Genomic DNA, 12,244 nt, shown 5'->3' on the forward strand with positions numbered 1-12,244 from the left:
ACAAAAATACAGAGAGAAAGAGGGTGGGGGAACACGGACAGCAGCCTACTTTGAGTTAAATAGGGCAGTCAAAGCAGAGAACAGTGCAAATTTGCAGAAGTACAATTGCTTCTAAGCAAATGAGCAAATTGCATCAGGAGAGTACTGAAACTGGAAGATGAGGAGCCCTTTGAACCACCTCCTACAACACCAGGACCCATAGAGCCGGAGCCAGGGTCCTGGTGGGTGCCTTCCCCTAGACCAGAGGAACTGTGTGCCTCCCACAATTAGTCCACCTAGGCAGAGAACGCACCAGCCAGGAGGCCCTGGAATGCAGGATAAATGCCCTTTCTTGACAAGTGCCCAGAGGGCTGGCTCCCCAGGGCACAGCCTAGGAGAGGTAAATTGAAGGCAGGGACTCAGAAGGGATTGGTTTGTTTCTGACCTTTGGAGCTCTCCGTGGTGCTGCAACCACCAACTCCTTCCTCTGCAAGCTCTTGCTCTGTGTGCTCCTATCAGAAAAGGGCAGCAGCTTGGATGAAGTTATGGAAGATATTGTTCTTTTATTATTTGTTACCATTATTCTATCATATAGATCTATATTTAACTGATGCTGTAAGCCGCCGTGCAGCAAAGACTGGACAGCTTTAAAATACAATGAGACAGATTCATGGAGGAGAAGGATTGTTGGCTAACAGTGATATCTTCACCACCGGAGGCAGTGGGCCCACATCCACATCCTACATGCAAAGCACATGGCTTCCCGCAAAGAATCATGAGAAATGTAGTTTGTTAAGGGTGCTGGGAATTGAAGCTCTGTGAGGGGTAAACCGCAGTTCCCAGGGTTGTAAGTCATGTGCTTCAAACAGGTGGCGTGGGAGTGACCTCACCAGTTGCTCAGGGAACGTGGAAAGTGCTGTTGCCCTCAGGTGCTGCTTGTGGTCTTCGCAGAGGCATCCTGTTTGGTCCCTGTGGGAACAGGATGCTGGACTAGATGGGCCTCTGGTTTGATCCACTGGGAGTCGTTCTTGGGTCTTTAAAGCCAGGGTATTAATGTTTGGGATGCGGGTGGCGCTGTGGGTTAAACCTCAGTGCCTAGGGCTTGCCGATCGCATGGTCGGCAGTTCGAATCCCCGTGGTGGGGTGAGCTCCCGTCTTTCGGTCCCAGCTCCTGCCCACCTAGCAGTTCGAAAGCACCCCTAAGTGCAAGTAGATAAATAGGTACCGCTTTCTAGCGGGAAGGTAAACAGCATTTCCGTGTGCTGTGCTGGTGCTGGCTCGCCAGAGCAGCTTCGTCACGCTAGCCACGTGACCCGGAAGTGTCTCTGGACAGCGCTGGCCCCCGGCCTCTTAAGTGAGATGGGCGCACAACCCTAGAGTCGGACATGACTGGCCCGTACGGGCAGGGGTACCTTTACCTTTACCTATCAATGTTTTGAGTAAATTATATAAATAAATAATCTGCTGCTGCCTGTTGGGATGGGGAGGGATGGCAGTGAGCCCCAGAGGGAGTGCCAGACTGGCCATGATCCCACTAGCAAAAGCCCAATGGCCCAACCTTGCAACCGCCTCAGCCTCCGCAGCAAAACCACCCACGTTGGGAGGGAGGCTTCACCCTGCACCCCCACTGCTATGGCCAGGTGCTGCCTCTTGACAGTATTCACTGAGGTGAGATTCTGCCATTCCCATCTAGGGGTTTGTAGAATTTGGGGGCTGGTTGCTGAACTGATAAATCTTTCTCTCTGGAATGCTTCATGACTTCACCCAGGAATGAGAGTGAGAAGTCCCAGCTTCCACTCAGACCATAAATCAGGGAGAACCACAGTCACTGGTTGTGCAAAGCTACGAGGAAGGAAATGTAGGGAATTAACCCCAGAGGCATCTGCCAGAGATCTTCTCCGGGGAGGGATGTCTGAGTGAAAGCTATTTCATGCACACCTGAGGGCTAAAACTGATGCAAGTCTGGAGGTCCGTGATCAGAGCTGCTTTCCTGGCCTCCAGTTAAAGCAGTATGTGGGTTGCAGGGGCTCAGTATCAGAGCACTGGGGAAGGGAGCATTTCACCCCAGAACTTGATGAAGGGTGGAATAGAAGGGTGCTGTCCACCTAAGTTAAGAGTAGACTCAGTGATATCAGTTGACTTGCTCACGAGGCCACCCTAGATCCATGAAATGAAACAAACAAAACAACCCATGCCCTCACACTGGCTCCCTGATCAAAATTGCCCCTCTGAAGCTGATATTATACGCACAGCAGATTTTAAAAAGTATGGCACCATACAGGTATTTGCCAGGCTAGCAGCAGATTCTGGGAGGGAGGTTTCGATGATCAGGGAAATAATGTGGTTGGTGGGCTTATTTATTTACTCACTTCATTTATATAGCCGCCCCATAATTAAAACACAAGCAAACAGCTCCCTTCCACCAACTGCCTTGACCCAAATAAATGGGTGTGTGTGTCTGGGAGGAAATTAAGGGAACTGTGCCTTGTTTTTGTCTCTAAGACAAAATGTAAGTGTATTGTAAATGTATTGATCTCAAAATGTAAAGCATAAATGTGATGGACCAATACTTGAAGAAGTTTGTACCATACAGGTTCACTCATCCAGCACTCAAGACTGGTGGGCTGCCACTGAATGAGAGGGAGAAACTTTGTGATGGCTGATGTGTAATGTAGGAAAGAGTTTAACACCAAGACAGATGTGACGATTAACCAGAAAATGGTGAATAACTGGTCATCCCTGCTGAACTCAAATGACAAATTACCAAGTGTAGAGAAAATATTTTTGAATCCTGAAGAGGACAGCCCTGCAGTCATGCAGATATATGATATGAAATAGCCTAATGCTTGTTTTGACGTATAAAATAAGTTCAAGGGCATATACACTTTAGTTCTTTTTGAATTTATCTGATGGTGCTGTGTTTCAGGCTTCTGTGCAAACAAAGAACTAAGAGCAGACTTCAGCACTGTTGTGGAATGTGCGTGGTCAGTGATACATTGCCATGTAAGCAGAGCAATTTCACCATATAAACACACTCTGGCAGAAATCTAAAGAAGCAAGCAACTAGGGCAAACGCTCCTCACCACTTGGGACAATGCTGCCATTTTGCTAAGTGATTTACTGCACAATGCTATGCATGTCTACTCATAAATAAGTCCATTGAGTTCAATGGGATTTACTCCCAGGAAACTGTATATGATTGCATCCCTAATATACAACATGGTAAGTTGCCATTTGGGGAATGATTATGAGTATCATTTGAATACAAACATGGTGGGGGAGGGGGTATGCTAGAAGTTTATAAAATTACAGTCATGCCTCAGAAGTCGAACAGAATCTGCTCCAGAAGTCCGTTTGACTTCCAAAATGTTCAGAAACCAAGGCGTGGCTTCCAATTGGTTGCAGGAAGCTCCTGCAGCCAATTGGAAGCTGCAGAAGTGTTCGGGAGCCAAAACATTCAACTTGCGAGGTGTTCGACTTCCAAGGTATGACTGTACAGTATAGAGAGAAGACCATTTTCTGCTTCTCTCATAATAGTATAGCCCAATGAAGACCATAGGCAATAGATTCAGGACAGACCCAAAAAAGTACTTCCTCCTGTAACACATGGTTAATTTGGGGAACTCATTACTGCAAGATGGATTGGTGGCAGATTTGAGAGAGAGAGAGAGAGAGATTTCCTGGAACTGGAATGAGCAATCTCTTATTTCTGCTTGAGAGCTGCATTCCCTCATGGCTAACCTGCTAGAGGCCACATGACAATAGGAAGCAGGGCCAAAGCAAAGTGGCCAGCACCCCCCCCCCAATCATACACAACCACACACAGGCATATAAACATCCATTTATCCACATCCATTCCCATTTATTCATTCACACACACATCCAGACTGACTTCCCAGCTGTAATATCCAGGAAGATTCTGCCATCTTCCCATGGAGCAATTAGGCTTGGGGAGACGGAAGCTTATCCCACTGAAAACTACAATGACCCATCATGTACCACACACAGAATGCCTCTAAATGCCAGCTGCTGGGGGCAAAAAAACAACACCTGGAGAGGGGCCACGAGGCCCTGATTGTGAGCTTTCCAAGGACACCTGGCTGGGCTGTTGTTGGAAAAGAGCTGCTGGATAAACGGCAAGGCAATTCTCGTGGCCTTTTAAGAAGAGAACAAATATAACAAAACAATACAGTTCTGGGCACTTTCCATTATTTGTGCTGTCCAGAAACAAGAGGTCAAGCCTTATTCTTTACATTGCTTGTGGACGCACCCCAGAATACTATGCATTATTCTGAGCAACTCTTTGACCTCTCCGAAACCTGTGGGGCTATCCAAAAGAAGAACAGCTTAACATGCATTTTTAAATGCTCAAGGGATGAGAAGATCAAGAAACAAATCTGTCCGGTTGCACAAAGGAGCTGACCAGGGAGAGAGAGATTGCAAATATTTGCAGTATAAACACTCAGAAAGGAGTGGAGCTGGCCGTGATGGGTGTGGTGAGGGAAGTGGTGGAGAAGATCTGTGATGAGACTGCAAAATCCAGGAGGGGAGAGCAAAGTAGACCATCTCACAACGAAGAGAGGAATGCGGCAGCAGGATATTATCCTAGCTGCAGAAGGCAGTGCGGGTTACTACTGAGGGCAAAGAGCCTGATACCAGGCAAGGTTCCCATACAGCTGAAGTGAGGAGCCTGTGGCCCTCTAAATCAGAGTTTCCCATGTTTTGGGACTACAATTCCTTGACCACTGGTCTTGCTAGCTAAGGGTGATGGGAGTTGTAGTCCAAAAACAGCTGGAGACCCAAGGTTGGGAAACCCTGCTGTACATCCTCAAACCATTTCAGGCCCAGAAACCGCCTTTAATCCAAATATGGATTTGGGGACCCATTTCTTTTAAAAATCTGAACAAACACCTATTTTAGGACATGGAGAACTTATGGCCTACCATATGTTGCTGGACTACAATTCTCATCATGTCTTGCCAGCGGCTAAATGGAACTGTCTGCAAGGAAGAGGATAAGTGGACACTATAGGGATCTAAAAATGGTAGCACTCAGAAATTGGGAGTGGGGGAGAGAAGCCAAGGTCTTAACCTTGTCGTACTTTAACCCACACTACACCTCAAAAAAGTGTCACATTGGAACTTGCCAGCAAATCATACATTCTGGTTTTGGGGCTCAACAAATCCTGGGAGTGGCAAGCTCCCAATGGAAAGTCATTGTCCCTTTTTAGGTATGTATTTACAATATTGATCTTGCTTGCCTATTCATCTTCAGAGGCCACTAGCATGGAATGCTCTGCACAGTAGTGTGAGACACCTATTGCTATGACTTGTATTGCTCGACCTTTTGGCTTTACTTGGCTTAGAAATGCACACATACATTTTCCACTCCCCTTCTAATCTCTGTACTCAGGAGATATATATGTATATGTACACTCGCCAGGACCTGCATCAACAAGCAGTATTCTCAGGGAGCTGCTGGTGGAAGCCCCAGTGTTCCAGAAGAACCTGCCGCTGACATCTGCAGTCCCTGCCATTCAAAGTCCCCACACGCCTTGGAGAGAGGCTACCTCAGATGCATTGTGGGAAATTTAAAATGGCAGGCGGCTTGCAGCAAGCTGGCACAAATCACAGCACTGCCCCTACTGATTCCTCCATCACCACCAGGTAAGGACACCAACATTGGAGAGGGCCAATAATATAAGGGGAACATTGGGGGGGCTAACTTAAAACCAGCCCTACTGTCCATTAGGACAACCACTTCATGCATCAGGCAAAGAGGAGTCTGGCCCCTGGAAGCTGGCCTGGTATGTTAAACTTACAGGAACATAGGAAGCTGGTCCCCCTAGCTCAGAATTGTCTGCAAGGGCTCTCCTAGGTTTCAGGCAGGGGTCACTCTCCCAGCCCAACCCAGCAATTGAACCTGGAACCTTCTACACACAAAGCAGATTCTCTGCTCCTGAGCCTTGGCCCTTCCCAAAGATTTGTGTAATTTAAAGTCCCCCTGATTTGTTTCCACTCCCTCGCGTATGAACTTCTGAGATCTTCAGGAGACTTTTCGCACTTGTCATGTGAAGTTCAGGGTGCAAGGACGTGTGCAGAGGCCTCCTCAGTGATGGGACCCAGATTGCTTTGGCTCTACTTTTCTCCTGTAGCAGAGTTTCCAGGCAGAAGGTAAAGACCACTCCTCTGGACTGTGCTTTTTAGTGATATTGGATGCTGCACTTAAATTTTTCTCACTTTGTTGTTCTCTAGCGCTGGACAATTTTGTATGTTTTGATGCTGTTGTGATTATTATTCTTGCTCTGTTTTCTTGATTGGTTGGGCTTTATTTTTGTGCGTTACTAGGGGTTGTTGCCCCTGCTTGCTCCGTTTGCCAACTCTGACAACCACTCCCCACTCCCCCCCCCAGCCACCCACTCCGACTGGAGTGCAAGTCCACACCCAGGCGCGCCCAAAATTAAGGCCCCATTCACAAACCCTCGTTTCAGCTCTAGTCCCTTTCTATGGGGCGCGCCCTCAAGGTGAGTTCTCCCGTCTAGTATGTCATAACTGATAAGCTTATCAGCTTCTGCTTCCTGTGTTGGTTCTCATGGTGGAGCACCTTATGCAATATAGAGCCGTGCTGTGCTCAGTCTCTAAAAGGAGAGGCAAAAGGTCTAAAATGTGGAGGCAAGGAAGGGGTAGTTCACTATCGGCCCTCCAGATGATGTTGGACAAAAAAATCCATCGACTCCAGCCAGGGAAGACTGGGGATGTGCCTCAGCCTAAACTACCTTGCAAGGTTGTTGTGAGGAGAAGATGAGGAGGAGGAGAAGCATGTACACTGAGGTTACCAGATTTTTTCCAATGAATCCGGGGGCATTTTTCAACTTCAATGGATTTTATATGGGAACTGGTTTGTAAATCTGGGGACTGTCCCCGGGGAACAGGGACGTCTGGTAACCTTAATGTACACCACCTTGAACTCCTTAGAGGAAAGGTGGGGTTCAAATGCAATAATAAATGAAAATAAGTAAATAAATGTATGAAAACGTCTTTGATGACTTGATGGTGAAGGGAAAGGATTCTGCACACACTCAGGTGTTAACTTTACTTCCTTATTGCTTCATGTGTCTCAGTTCTTGCATCCCAAAGAAGAAAACCAGTTCTACCCCAGCCAGGTCACCTTGGAGAGGGCTTAGCAAATCCGAGCAAAAATGTTTGTTTGCTTGCTTGCTTATTATCATTGTCAAGTGAGCTCAGTGCAAATGACAGCAATAAATACTCAAAAAGAATCAGAAAATTGTGAAACCACAATATCGTCAGTCAGTTGCCTATCACAGGGCAATCTCTGAGTGACTTTCAACCCAGTCGAAAAACTTACAAAAAACTTACAACCAATAAAAATGGGAACAATCAAATCAATACATAAAACACCAGCCTCCACATTACAATTGTTTTGCTGCCAGTTCCTGTCCTTCTCCTGAGTAGCACATCCTCACCCCAGCCCAAGACATTTTGGCACCCAAACTGAGATATCTAATGCCTGCCCACTTTGTGTTAAGAAGATGAAGATAATGATACGGTTACAAGCAAGCTAATATCTAACGGGACCTCAGGAGTTCCAGTGCATATCCTGGGTTGGTTCCCTTTGAATGGGATCACTGGTGACTTATGGCATTTGGGTAATATGTTAATTAAATTTATACTCCACCCTTCCTCCCAAAAGAGCCCAGGGTGTTCTCCACCTCTGGTGTATATAAACCTTATATGAAAAGGTTTATATATACCAGGGGTGGGGAACTTGTCACCCTTCAGATGTTGCTGGACTTCATCTCCCATCATCCCTAACCATTGGCCAAGCTGGCCAAGGCTAATGGGAGCTGGAGTCCACCAAGACCTGAAGGACCACAGATGCCTCACTCCTGATTTACACATATATACAGGCTGAGCATATGATGGGGATCCACAGTATTCACTCCAAAAGATATTGCTCCCCTGGTTGCCTTCCCTGCTAATCTGACATTCAACTGCCCATGGCTCCTAGAGGCCAATGAGTTAATTTGGTTTCATTTTTTCTTCCTTTTCTTTTAATTAAAAGTCCATATTCCACACATACCTCCGGAGTCCCTCGATTATGCAAGAAAAAACCCTACTTTGCCTGGGAGTTGCCCTGTTTGAAGGCTCAGCATAGGGCCTCAAGGTTTGCTGTTTGAGGGAGGACATGGTAAATAAATACTGCTGAAAAAGCTGGAGGTGATGCTTCTGCCGGTCATTTTGAACTGATGGCCCTAATACCTCCTCCACAGAAGAGATCAAAGAGACAGCTAAGGAGGTAACCAACCCCTGGAGCAGGAATGGGCTGGAGTTTGCAATTAGCCCAGAAGTGCCTTGTAAAGCGACCTCTCCGTGCACCCACAATGATCCCTGAAGATGAGACCTGAATGGCTCACCCCTGCATGCAAGGACCTGGGTGTATTGGCCTGTGACCTTTTGTACTCCAGTGACAATTGGCAGTGTTGTCCCTACAAAAGGTGAACAGAGCACCGTGTGGGTGGGCGGGGGGGGGGGGGAGAGATGTGGGTGTCTTGGTGTAGGGCCATGTCTCTCCATCTGATGCCTTTGTGATAAACCAGGAATGCGGTGGGCCCCATGGCAGACAAAAGGTGTGGGCTTCCTGCTGAACTGGAGGGCCAGCAGGATTGTACGTGCGCACAGCACAGCCTCCTGCTTATCAGCATGTTGCTCCTCAGGGCAGGACAGAGGGTGGGACCACACCGCTTGGAGCGCTTCCTTCCTTCAAACAGCTACATTCCGCAGGTGGGGTGTGGCAGCCCACAGAAGTCAGGAAAAAGATGCACCAAGTGAGCAAGGCTCCCTCGACAGCAGGGATGGGGAACATCTATGGCCCCGCAGGTGCCGCTGGACCCCAATGCCCATTGCCCCTGACCATTGGCCACGCTCTCTGGGGCTGATAGGAGGTGGAGCCCAACAACTTCTAGAGGGCCACAGATCTCCATCCCTGCTCTAGAGAAAGATACTTGGGACTCACTCTCTCACTGACACCTGACAGCAAAACTGCAAAGGCATTAGTGGTACCTCAGGGGAACCTGCAACTCAGAGTCTGTGTGTGGCCCTTAGCCTAATTTCATGTGGCCCTCAAACTTATTTTCAAGGGGGTGGAGGGAGCCAGAGGGAGAGGCCAAAGGCACAGGGGAAAGAAAGGGAGAACCTGGGGGGGAGCCAAAACATATGGAAGGCTAGCAGGAGGAAGAAACCCCCTGCGAGCAATCAGATGAGATTTCTTGGAAGAATGATCTGTCCATCCCCCAGCAACATAGGGAGGCAAGAGGGGAGACTGAAAAAAAGTGGGAGAAAGCAAGAAAAAGACCCGCTATTGGCTCTGGTTCCACCCAATGATGTTATATATCACCATTTTGATACACATGAAGTTTAACACAGGGTTGGCCTACATTATGCAGATCCAACATACACACTGAACATTTAACAGGCTTGGCTTTCCCCAAAGAATCCTGGGAACTGTAGTTTACTCCTTCTCACAGAACTTCAGTTCCCAGCACCCTTAACAAACTACTGTTCCCAGGATTCTTGAGGGAAAGTCATGCGCTTTAAATGTATGGCGGCTGCTCCATGCAGTAGAGCCTGGTGGGCAAGGAGCAACTGTGAGGTGTTGGAGGGCAGAGCTGTGTCTGCCCCATGGCCTGCCCTCTGTCCCTCAAGCTTGCCAGATACCCTCAGGTATGGTGGAGGATGCTATTCCATCACCAGCATTGAAGGAAGATTTTACTGCTGTCCCAGTCAGATTTTATTCATGGATTGGGAGGGGGCAGGGCTTTGTGTTTGGCTTCAGGCCCCTGTAAATACTAGAAACATCAAAAAATATGCCTCTTGCTAGGAGCTTTGAGAGAAGTTGTACCTGCCTGATACTGACTCAGGCCCATGTTCTCTCCAACCCTGAAGTCTTAGATCTTTTGTCTGAAGATGCCAGAGATTAAACCAAGGATGTAAAAAGGTGTGCTCTGTCCCTGAGCTGTGGGGCACAGTTCTGGAGAAAAGTTAAGTATTGGCCACAGCATTGCTCAACAGGTCTCCTTTTCACAAAGGTAGATTCAGCTAAACAGGCAAGTTGGTGAAGGTGATGACTGCTCCACATATACTTTGGCAGGACTAGGGATTTTGTTTACATTTTAATGAGCAACCATCTAAATTGCACTTCACAAAGTGAAACAGGTATCTTTTGAAATTCACACTTCTCCAAATTTTACGATGTAGTTCTCAAACCAAATGCTATGTACAAAATGCATACATATGAGGTGGGGAAACATGCCTAAAAACACAAATATATTCATGAAAATAACATACAAAAAAGTATTCTATTAGGGGAAACTGCTTGCAAAAATGTATCTGTTGGACAAAGCTGTGCATGACTACATGCTTATTAGGAGGAATCTGCACTAAAATGCTGATGAAAAATCATGAGGATTTTTGGAGAACTGAATTTAAGAATGGGGGAAATGAGAAAGACAGAGAACTGGAATGGACAGATTGGCCCATTCTCCGTGACAACTGATCCACGTGCCACCACTTGGGGGGGGGGAGCCTTGAGAAGCCAGATACAGGGGTCCTCATTGCCAACATCTGACACAATCAGTTAACTTCCCTGCTGTTAACCAATTTTATGGCTATGGCCTTTATTTAATGACGGTATGGGGTTCCCCAGATTAAAAGACACCAGTAGAATTATCTATTGTTTGGGGAATCCTCTTCAACTATTCACTACAATGTTATCAGAAGAGGATACATTTCCACTAGGGATCAGGTGTAAGTGGATCCCCATCTCCCATCTCAATCTTTGACTAATGAATTTTCTACATTGTTTAAAACTCTCAGGCCTTATCTGTATGTCAAGTAAATCTCACAATGGTTTACAAGAACATTAACCTTCTCAGAATAAGGACAGGGTTTCGTGTTTCCCCATCTTCAAGGTTTGTGCTCAACCACTTTCTTGCTGACTTCCCGAGGGGTGATCAGAGAGGTGAGATAGCATGTGGAACATTTTCCTCATGAAGCAAGACTTGCAAGGTTGCAACTAGTAGTTCTGAGTAGACATGATAAAGGTTTGTAAAATTACTAGTCACCTACACTTAACAAGTTGGCTGATAAAAAATATACAATGGTACCTCGGGTTAAGAACTTAATTCATTCTGGAGGTCCATTCTTAACCTGAAACTGTTCTTAACCAGTGAGGTACCACTTCAGCTAATGGGGCCTCCCGCTGCTGCCACGCTGCCGGAGCACAATTTCTGTTCTCTTTTTTTAAGAATAATTTTTTATTAACCGACCAATCACATCAAATCAAACCAAATTACATAAATTCCAAATTACATAGCCGAATTTTAAATTTTTGTTGGTGGTACCCATATTTCAAGTTCCGAAGGTGATCCAATCAACTTCTTGCTTCTTACTGCTGTTTTAATGTCCACAAATCTAACCTTATGATGTTCACAGTACTATCCAGTCCTTTCTTATTGTTTTTCCACATCTCTTGTTGTTATTTTCATATATTTTTTCTTTCTCTTTGTGACCTCTGATAGTCTCCACAAGCTGGTTAGAACAGTTTGTAATGCTGCGTGGATATTATTTTTTTTATCCAGTAGCCATATCCAGACGTTTTCCATATAACATCACTTCCATACATCAAAACAGTCTTAGTGTCATTAATCTTCACCAATCTGCCTCCTTTCTCAAAACCTCTGAGGAGATTCACCAGGAATGCAGTCTGAAAACAGGTCCGTTCCTCCTCCCGGCTATAAATCCTTTGGCAAGATGGTGACTCCGAATTAATGGCTGCGCCATTCCAAAAGCTCTTATTGCTTCTCGGTCTCCATAAAGCATACTTTTGGTTAAAGTTTATCTCCACACAGACCTTAATCATCCTGCTTGGGTCAGTTCAACCGACGATTCTAATGAGGAGGGATTCTTGTAAATCACATAGAAGGAAAGTAAAAAAAGGTTCCCCCCCCCCATTCAGTCCCGTTGTCAACATACCCAGCCTTTGGTGTATCTTCATCGTAAAATATTCCTGTTTCTCCAACCCGTCGTCTTCTTTCGCAGAGGTCACTTAAATTAGCAGACTTCACTCCCCTTCTTCACTTGAAATATGTGCATTTGCTTCTTTTGCAATTAATTATTCCAAATTGCTGCAGCTAGTGCGCGATCAGAGACAGCGTCCAGGAGAGCCGAGATCCACACGGGGGCATTCT

General features: G+C 46.3%; 1 long non-coding RNA gene across 1 annotated transcript; it reads left to right on the top strand.

The window, feature by feature from the left end:
* Positions 1–5,300: 5,300 nt before the first annotated feature.
* Positions 5,301–8,215, top strand: LOC309335258. The gene is made up of 3 exons (XR_014153428.1): positions 5,301–5,645; positions 6,029–6,152; positions 8,062–8,215. It is a non-coding gene; the product is annotated as an uncharacterized lncRNA (long non-coding RNA).
* The last annotated feature ends 4,029 nt before the right edge of the window (positions 8,216–12,244 follow it).

Source organism: Podarcis erhardii (assembly GCF_964252035.2).
Source record: "Podarcis erhardii genome assembly, chromosome: 2".
NCBI lineage: Eukaryota > Metazoa > Chordata > Lepidosauria > Squamata > Lacertidae > Podarcis > Podarcis erhardii.